Source organism: Python bivittatus, unplaced genomic scaffold, assembly GCF_059951505.1.
Source record: "Python bivittatus isolate LINGU-HERP-01145 unplaced genomic scaffold, Pbiv_v1 ctg000610_np1212, whole genome shotgun sequence".
NCBI classification, from domain to species: Eukaryota; Metazoa; Chordata; class Lepidosauria; order Squamata; family Pythonidae; genus Python; species Python bivittatus.
In genome coordinates, this window is record NW_028277088.1 from 44633584 (window position 1) to 44643582 (window position 9999).

General features: G+C 39.7%; 1 long non-coding RNA gene across 1 annotated transcript; it reads right to left on the minus strand.

Moving 5' to 3' along the window:
• Positions 1–3715: 3715 nt before the first annotated feature.
• LOC148214613 (uncharacterized) lies at positions 3716–9354 on the minus strand. Its single transcript, XR_015797816.1, has 4 exons — positions 9192–9354; positions 8460–8575; positions 7572–7689; positions 3716–5861 (listed from the first exon to the last, which is right to left on the minus strand). It is a non-coding gene; the product is annotated as an uncharacterized LOC148214613 (long non-coding RNA).
• Positions 9355–9999: the final 645 nt, after the last annotated feature.

A 9999-nucleotide genomic window follows, 5' to 3' on the forward strand; every position in this document is an offset into this window, starting at 1 on the left:
AGTCTGAGGTCATCCTTTCTTGCCAGCCCAAAATAGTAGGAGGCCCATCCTCCCACTGAGGCAAGTAGAAAGGGATCAATCCTCCATCTGCAATAAGGAAAGCTACAGGAGCACTTCAATTAGCCCGTAGGATGGCAATCTCTCTTAGGGATGAAAAGGGAGAGGCAGGGCTCAGAAACATAGGCCATTGCCTTATTCTTCAGCAAAACATTGCCTGTTTTGCCCAGCATCTGGCTGACAGCTGCTCTCTATTGTTTCAGACAAGGTATCCTGTTCTGTGATCTTTCAGAGCAGCAAATCCAGGGACAATAACAAGAGACAGTCATTTCACAGCAGTCATAGTAAATTAATTTTAAAGCTGAAAGAGGCAATGCTAGGGACAGCCCAGAGGTCAGCAAACAAAAGAGAACAAACAATCTGTATATAGTGTCTGGCCATAGAAAGAAAATCTATGTAGGTTCAGGTATGGAGAAATCCAAAAAGTTAAAAGCTGGGAAGCTAAAGTGGCAAGGCTAATTTCAGACACTGTTTCAGTATCTGTCTACTGCAAAGTGAAGAATAGGTTTCTACCCTTGGAGTTCCACCCAGCCTTAGCCCAAGTCATCAGTACTACCTGGCAAAATCGGCTACTTACAAGCAAGGGCTATTCTTTGGAAGTAGGGCATCTATTGCAAACTCTCTGATCTTAAGCTAGAGAGCAATGGTGTTCAGGAGGGCTCTGCCAAGCCTCAATCTCTTGGCTGGGCTTAGATGCCAAATCCAGTGGTCCTAGCAGGGAGAGCCCAGCATGACTTACCTTGATGGAATTGGTTCATCAGGTTTCTGTTGGAGGATGCTGGGAACTAAATCACATATAGCAATGTTTTAGTTTACGAGCCCACCTGCGAGTTTAAAGCAGTTCCATTTAATATGAAGATACAGCATTTTGACAAGAGAGCTTTTTTAGAAAAAGCATTGTTTCATGGGTACAGTACTTTTGCCTAAATGAGAATATATTCTGGAATAAGAACACACAACTTTTTTCAGTGAGTTGCATATGGCTTTTGAAGGCTTTGGTCAGAGTTGCACCCTGTATATTCTTGAGTTAGTTGCTACGCCAGCACTCTCATAAAGCAGAAGCATCATACTGAGCAGGATGGTAGATTTGATGGTGATAAGAGCTCACAGTCCTCCTGTTCCAACTGCTACAGAGCCAGCCCCGATGCTTAGTATTGGGTGTCCTCAAAGTGAGGAATCAAGATGAGCATCCATTCTGCAGAACCACCCTGGTTGTTGTCCCTTCTCCAGAGCACTTGCCCACCCCTAACCTCATTCTGAGAACTCAGAGTAAATCATGGGGACAGGCAGGCACACTGGAAGACCCTGCCAAAGCAGGAAAGTAGCTGATCAGATGGGTTTCCAGAACTAGGCATTGTGAGAGAGCTGGACGCAGAGCACATCCACCTTATTTGTCTTCCCCAGCATAGTGCTCTCCAAATATGTTGACTGTGAACTGTTATCCTTCCAAGGCAACACTGTAAAATTATTAATCTTGTACTTCCAGAGATAAGCACCAGTCCAGGGAAGGTTGAGGAGAAAGAAGACAGGCAACAAACTTCCCAGTTCCCACTCAGCTGGATTCTTTCTTCCCATCTCTTCCTGTCAGCCCTTCTAGACCATGACTAGATTAGTTATACATGCTAATACTACGTTTATCATAGGGTTATAGTAACAGAATCTTGCAAGTCTGAATACACTTTTTCCCTCCCTCCCTTTAACTTTGTGAGAACTAGGGAGGGGCTTGTCTGAGACATTTACTCAGGTTACCGTTCTGGGTCAGACTCAGCTCTCTTTTATCTGACCGTTGCCTTGGTTGCGGCTCTTCCTCCTGTCTCTCAAGGTGAGTCTCTCACTCACACAGCCTATTACACTTCCTCACAACTGACCTGTGGGAAGAATCCAAGAAGCTTTTTTCTTTGTTTCATTGCTTTGCTTTAATGAGTTGACTTCTTAAAGCAGTGACATCTTTTTTCTTTCTTTTTTTTCCTTTTTTTGGGCTCTCAAGCAGAAGCCTAAAAAAAGGATGGGTTGTTTTAATTAGTAGCAAAGAAGTACTATTCTTGTGCAAAGAAAAACTGTCCTTCCAAACAGGACACAGCTCTATTTATTGTACATTATAATTCTTACAAACCCTGTAACCAAACAAGTGATAACATCTGCAGTTGGTCTTACTATATTGGGACTTATTCATGGGATTTTCCCTCTGGTCACATAACATATAATAATGACACCCATTGATTGTTGAGGTGATATAAAGCCTGTCCTCACTGCAGCTATACTGGCTCAATCATACTCCAGAAGATGCTGTAAGACCCTAGTGGGACTGTTGCCTTATCTATCTCTCTAATCATCTCTCTCTCATCATCTCTCTCATCATCATCTCTCTCTCTCTCTCTCATCATCTATCTATCTAGCTATCTAGCTATCTCTGTTTCAGTTGATCTGAAATGAAATCTAAGTGAATTTCTGTATTTTCATCCCCTCCCTTCGCTTCTCCTTATCAAGTTTAAATTGCTGCTTCCTGTGGCTTGTTTCTTCTATGATTATGCTATTTTGGAAAATAACATTGATGGCCACATGCAGGTCTCAGTCTACTTTTGTGTCATCCCCCCCCCCCCTTTAAAATCACAGCACCAAACTTTGAGACCAATCAATGACTTTTCTAAAAGTACTTGGTTTGCCTTTTGGCGAGGAAAGTAAGATAAAACAGGTATGCTAAGCTTTCATATCTATTAAATGAATTCTCCAGCTCTCAAGGAGGCAAGGCTTTTTCTGTACTAACCCTGAGTGCAGGGAACTCAGAATAATAGATTTAAAGAAGATTCTCAGTAAATGTTAGGAAAAACTGAGAGGCGATGGGCTCCCTTTTCTTGAATATGCGCAAGCAGAAGCTGGATAGCGTTTGGGATGTTTTCATTTGGATTCCTGCACAGAGCAAGAAATTGGATCAAATAACTTTTTAACTCTTGATTCTATAAACTCTGATGAGAGCTGAATGCCCAAATTCACTTGCAAGTTTGTGGCACATTTTTTATCCCTAATTATGGCAAAGGTAATAACAACTCCTTATTGCATAAATTGCATATTTATCCACTTTAAAATGAATTTATATCTATCACTATACCAGACGTAGGCAAACACATTCCATCTCCTATTCAAGAGCTCTTCAGTTTGCATGTTTTCTGTGTATTATCCATATTTCGTTCCATTCCTTAAAATGCTTCTACTGATTTGCTGCCTATCTGCAGCTCCATTTTTATAAAATTTACTGCTGGATGATGGGGAAGACACATTCTGCTGTTTCTGAACATCTGGGCATATGCTGAAGAAAGAAAATAATGGACATTCTATAGCTCTGTATGCACTAATACATGAACTGAAAGCACTTGAATAGTCAGTGGGACAAATTTTCATAATGAGCCTAAGATATTTCACCAGTATGGTGCATTGGCTCCTGTGATTGACTGCATGTAGATGCCTAGGAAACTGGAATTTTTTTGCTGCAAGAAGAGGATAAAGGGATTTGCTTTGTAATTACGACCTCCATTCCTGTGTCATTCCTCACCTCAGGCACTGAACTTATTATATCTCATAGGCTGAGCAAGGTCAGGCCTGGTCAGGCAAAGCTTTTGAGTAGGAGACTTCTAAGAAAAGCATTGGTGTTCTGGGAAGTTAATCTGGTGTCAGTGTGGGTGAAGGCGATACTGAGGAAATGCCTTAGCATGGTGCTGTGGTCCGCTTTTGACTTTCTAAGCACTTATATCCTCCTTATCACTGCAGGGTTTCTGATAGAGGCCACCTTTTAAGTAAACTATTAGGATAAAGGACAAGCTATTCATGATCCTTTATTAAAATGAAGCTTTATTCTTTATAATCACAAATACAAAATAATAATAATGATTCCCAGAAACTCTGGGCACTTATGGTAACAAAAGATCTAAAGACAGTGGGAAAAGCTGGGCTTCAATCCATTACATTTCCTAGGATGACTTAGCCAAGTCCCCATCTTCTGTCTGATCTATCACATCCATGAAATAATCAAGTATCTGCCCCACCAGGTAGACCAGACTAATAATCAACTCCATAGGAAGACTAGAACTATACTTTATTGAGAGTGACTATAACAATAGAATCTTTCAAGTCTGATTATGCTGCATCTCCTCCCCTTCTTATACTCATGTGAATTAGGGAGGTGTCTGTCTGAGTCTCTTCCATATATTTTCTGCTTGTTTAGGACTTAAGATATGTTTTTCCCATGATCACTTTGGTAACGGATCCCACCTATCTCTGTCCAGGTCAAGTACCTTACTTTCTACATAAAGTACGTATCAGAGATCTTTGAAGACAGCAGGAAAGGAGTTGTATAAATAACTCTTCAATGGGATTGGTAACGTATTTGGTCTTCTTGCTGAAATTAATCTTAAAATTATGAGATGTGGGTTTTTTTATGGCATTGTCTCCATGGGGAAGATATAGACTGCAATCTCTTTCTTCTCCAATGTGAATATTTCTAAAAAGCTTTAGAAATAAACCATGATTATGTCTCACTGCCTTCCTGGTAAGACCATATTAAAATTATCTGAGTTTACCATCCAAGGAAATGTTCTACAAAGGAAGTGATGATATTTGAGAAACTGAAGTTCCTTATTTTATCCCATATTCCTGCTGCAGACTCATCAGGATCATCCCCTACCCCCATGAACAAAGCGTGCAGCCTAGAGTTGGTAGTGTAATATATGTCAAATATCCCCAAATCTGACATGTGAGGTGGATGCGTGCTCTTCCATAGGTCTCTAATGAAAAATTAGAAATGAAAAAAATGAATGGGTGATTTATGGTTTTGATGATTAGACAGGATAGAGTATAGAAAGAAGAGAGTTATGTTGTAACTCTAGAGAGGGAGGTTAAAATATCATTGTAGTTGTAAGTCCTGTGAAGAATATCAGAAGCTACATCTTTTTTTCTTTCTTTTCTATTTTCCCCACGTTTTTCCTTTTCTTGCACTTCTCCCTAATCTCTTTTTCTTTTCTTTTTCTTACTTTATATTAGTTTGTGCTAGTTTTTACATTCTTTTTAAAATATATATAGAGAGAGAGAGACAGACAGACAGACAGGCAGGCAGAGAGACAGAGAGAGAAAGGATTGGTGCAGCAAAATCACCACAAAGCTGCTCAGTTGAACTTAACCATTTCTGTAGCAGTATCTTCCTTACTTAACTCCATACTGGATAGCTCCCCTGCTAATTTGAACTTTATTATCCTGTACCATAGGATTAATCCAGGTAAAGCAAGACTTATCCCACATAGCATGGCTGACAAGGACCTGTCAGTTCAAATTCTATCTGATTAATTGCATATAAAGTGAGAACACAATCAATAGATTGTCAAGATTCAGAGTGTTGGTAGTTCAGTCAAGGTTTCCAGGCGTGGAATAACAAAACAGGTGATTACTAATATTGTTTTCAACAACCTGCTTTGTGAGCTACATATTTACATATTCTCCAGACAGCTGAACTTGTGTTGGCACATGTTGCTGCCATGGAACCTGGCTGGAATTGTAATCTCATGCTTGTTCGGTTGAATTCATTGAGATTCCACACCTTTGCTCTTTTAAACGAGGCTCTGTACCACTGGGTCAAGTTCCAAAATTTAGATGAGTGAAGATTTGCACCCCAGCTCAGGAGGTGGACCTCCAGATATTAAAGACTCTTAATTCCAATGTCTTCCTCCCTTGTCCATCTGGATACTTTGACAATATGCCCATTGTCTTTGCTGTTGCCATCCAGGCAGAGGGTAGCAATTGTGTGTGAGATTGTGAGGAGGCTGAGGAAGAAACAGAGGAAATGCTAGACATAAACAATCCACAGATGGGAGAGGAGTTAGTAGTTTATCTCATAATTGACAACTCAATCCAGCTTGTAAAAACCTGGGAAGAATATACTCAAAATGTTCAAAAATGAACTCACTAATAAAAGAAGTCTGGATCTTCCTATGGCAGTTTGCAAGATTCTGTACTTTACCCTGAATCCTTGTACTAGAACACTATTGACGTCTGTGTAATTCTTGCTTTGTTGTGAGGGGTCTGAAAGTGTGTGTATCTCTGAAAATCCCAATACATGCCCTGTGCTCAGTTCCCCAGAAAATAATCCAAGAATGTTATGGTATAATTGGGAATGACATTAAAAGTTGGATATTAGATATGCAGGTGACTTTATGTCTATGTATCTGGGTCTTTGTGACTCTGACTCTTGTCATCAGCCTGAATCACTCCACTGAAGGATGAAGGCATCTTCACTGATAGTTATGAACCAAAATTTACCATACCAGTCCAGTCCAGTTGGTAGACAGATTTTGTTCAACTTCTCAGTCTAGGGCTGAGAAAAGGGGATGGCCCAGTGTTCCCAGCCAGCTTTCTGGATCTCCCCATTCCCAGTCCAGCAGCCTAACTGCTATACCATGTTAGCTCTTATGTGTGCACGCGTGTATGTGTATGTATACATACACATACACACACACACAGACTACAAACAAAACAACATTACACTTCATTAAGTGGTTGTATTGGTCCAAATATTTTCATCTAAAGAAGAATTTGGACTTCAAAGCACATATATAAATTATCTACTCAAGTTCAGTGACATCATACAATGTATACATTAATATAATGTATGCTTCTTTAAGATTTCTCAAGTAAACTTTAACCATATTTCACTGCTGGCAGATGATAATTAAAGGGACTGGGAGTATGTATAAACTTCAGAATGAGGAAAGCTCATTGGTACTTAGCCAATGTCTTATGGAGACAAGATCCTTACTGCATTCGAATATATAGCTTTGCATTTTAAATGCAGCTGCTTCACCTAACAGCTTAGTTCTGAATTTTTCAACTGAATACTAATCTCCTGACACCATTCATCAATTCTAAGCAGCTGAACTAATGATGAGTACTACAAAGGGACACTAACCGATCTATATTGGCAGAACCAGTACACTTGGAGGCTGACTGGCAGACATTAAGTACATGGATTTTCAAAAAACGTTCAACAAATTCCCTTATGGATGACTCTTAAAGAAACATATCATGATTTGCAGAATACTTCTCTTAAAGGTAAAGTCTTCCTTAACTTGAGCTTGCCCTTGGTGATTGTATGGACAGGTCCAAATTCTTTCGTGGCAACCATACAGCATCAGTATTTGTCTCCTTCTGGGAAGTCTGTTCAGCCTTCCAGTTTAGTCCAAAGCCCGGGGGTTTCCTGATTGTCTCAAATCCAACTATTAGGAAGGTATTACCCTACTTAGCTTTTCAAGACCCTGACATGATACTAGTTTCCTTACACTTTGGTAACTGGCTAAAAGGCTGTTTGTACAAAGAAATGGGTGGCTTTCGCACTGGATGAAAATTTGCAAAGGTCCATTCTGTGATCTTATTTAATTCACCTGTAGCTGGGTTAAGGAATTAATAGTGAGAGAACCAGGTCTACAAATCAGCTATGTGAGAATGGTAAAACCTGAATCAAGTAAGGAACAACTTACCAAATGGCGAATACAGAAATTCAGGGAAAAATCTGTTCAAATAGAGGTATCATTAGAAATGAGTCACCAGACACAGGGCTAGAACCTGGAGGATCTTCCAATTCAACATCATGTGCATCTTTTGGAAAGAAAAAAAGATCAGCAGATGTTTGAATCTCACCATTACAACCACCATCATATTTGTTCTCTTAACAGCCCTCTAGAAGAGGAATAATATTGAATAATAATACTGCACCTTTGCTTAGCATTGCACATAATTTCTTTTAAAAGTTAAAGGAAAGAGAGGGGGGGAAAGTATTGCTGCCTGGTAACAGATATGCAGTAGTCACCATAGCTGGGCTGCAAGGATCCAGATGACCACCAGATGGCAGCAAAGAGATACTTTGCTGCCATCTAGTGGTTGCCCATAGGTTTCTAGCCCAAATTTGGTACCCCTAGCATGGTGTGTATATGGAATGGAAGAACAGGGAAAGTGAACCAGGAGGGGGAAGAAGAAAAAGAGCACCCAGGAAATTGGAACTGAAAAAAAATGGAGGTTAAAAAAAACAGGAGGGATGGTGTATTCAGGATTATGTATGGCCATTCCAAAGCTCTTTTAAAGGAACAGTGACAACTGAAGCAAAAAGTTGTCCAGACCATAACAGAAAAAGAATTGAGTCTCAAGTGGCTTTTGTGCATAGGTCTATATTCCGTCATGAGGGATTTTGAAAAAGCACATTTCATCTGTTCATTTAAATACTTCTCCACCAAAAATGAATAAATACATTTTTTTAACCAGATAATCACCTATATTTCTTGGTATCACACAACTTTGTGCTTCGATTTCCAAATAAACAAGCATTGAAATAATCTTGAACTACAGTTTCCAAGAGCCAGGATCTTCCTTACCTCTCCGAGAGATCCTTTCCTCCCAACTACTGTTGCCATTGCAACATCTGAAGCAAGGGATAAGGGAGAAACATCATCTTCAGCCCTTTTTCAGCCAACAGTGCCAGATCGCAGAACTTCTCCAACAAGAGAAATACAGATTATAATATGGTAATTTACCACAATTAACAATTTAGCCATGACTTACTTGTCCAATTGATTTAAATCTGCTCTCTGCATAATTAGCTACTGTGAAAGGAAATGAATTTCTGAATATCAGAGCAAAAGAAACTTGTATAAGCTTCCTAGAAAAACAACAATTTCTGTTGATAAAGACACAAACCCAAATCATAAATGTGTTCCCTTGGGAATAAGTACTGAACTCATAGGTACTGTTGAACTTCTTTACTGAAAGCTTGCATAGGACTCCAGTCTTAGCAATATCTCACAAATCCTTGTGTTCAGAATTATCTCAAAAATATTCTTTACAGCATTAGGACTGATTCAATGAACAATGACAATTCAATGAATGCTTACAGTAATAGGCCATTATCAGCCAGCCATTTTCCCCCAAAGAAGGAAAGTAAAGGAAATCTCAAAGGTTGCAGTGAAGGTTTATTCCAATGTTAATGATCACAGACATTAATGACATTTATATGAAGGTTTCACGACATCACTGGTGTATATTTCATCTATAAGCCAAACGTTACTCTGGAGGGATATAACCCTAACATTAGTGAATTTTAGCCTTACCTTACTTGGTTGTCAAGGCAGTACAGAGGAGTATTTCAATCCAAACCATATTCTCACAGAAACAAGGGGAGGCACTGCTATGTATCTCCCATGATATTGCATTTCAATAGGTATGTGCACAGTACCCTGAAACAGAGAACACTTATTCAACTCCTTTTAACAAGCAAGCAAAAGATCAGCCCAATGCCTTTTTAAAACTTATCCTTCTTACTCTCTTGGATGCTCAAGGGCAAGCCCAGTAATTTGGGGAAGTTTTTATTGTTCCCCCACCAATGCCATATGATTTTTGAACAAATGTGGGTTCATACTCAAAAATATCTTGCAGCAGCTCCAAGGTGAATAAACTAATTGGATTTAGCTTTATTATCATATAAGCTTTTCTGGATTTCAGGGTACTTCCCTGCCAGGGCTACTCATTGTGATTGCTGGGGTGGCGATAATATTTTCCAAACTGCTGGTGTTGGGGGACTTCAACGTGCACTTCGTGTCATGGTCACCATGACAACTGTGGACCTGACCCAACTTACTGAGGGCCTGATGAATCACATGATGATGAAGTCACATACTAGATTTGGTTTTTGTCTCAGGGCAGACACAATATGATCCGAAAATGGCGGGCATTGAGCTTTGTCCCTGGTGGACAGATCACTCCCTGATTGCTATGGAGTTTTGCAGTATGACTCTCCCTGCTTCACAGTGGGTAAGCACCCAGGGCTTCATCCTGTGAAGCAATCTGAGATAGATTTCAATCTGTGAATCTTGAGGAAGTGGATAGAGTTATCTGTAGTATCAGTTCTGCTATTTCTCA